A 368-nucleotide genomic window follows, 5' to 3' on the forward strand; every position below is an offset into this window, starting at 1 on the left:
CCTTGTAAGCTTCCTTGTAAGAAAAGAGATAAGACTTTATTCAGATTTCTTCTTGTTTCCTTTATCTTGATTTTTTTTTCTTTGGTTTGTTTGTGTCTCTATTTTTCTTTTCTCTTCTTTGAACAGTCATTCGTAAATAATAATAAGGCATAAAATGGTTAATGTATGCTGAACGGCACACAATACAATAATCTACTGCATTCTCTGAATAACATATTTTATTTTCAAATAATTTTTATAGCGTTTCTAATTGAAAGTGTTTCCATTTTACTGCACTATCAACGTATGTTAATTTCGTATTTTCAAAATATTTTCATATCGCACTTCTGTACATTTTCATTTCCTTGGATTTTTAAAATGTTTCCATG

The sequence above is a fragment of the Penaeus monodon genome, chromosome 31 (genome assembly GCF_015228065.2).
Source record: "Penaeus monodon isolate SGIC_2016 chromosome 31, NSTDA_Pmon_1, whole genome shotgun sequence".
Classification (NCBI taxonomy): Eukaryota; Metazoa; Arthropoda; class Malacostraca; order Decapoda; family Penaeidae; genus Penaeus; species Penaeus monodon.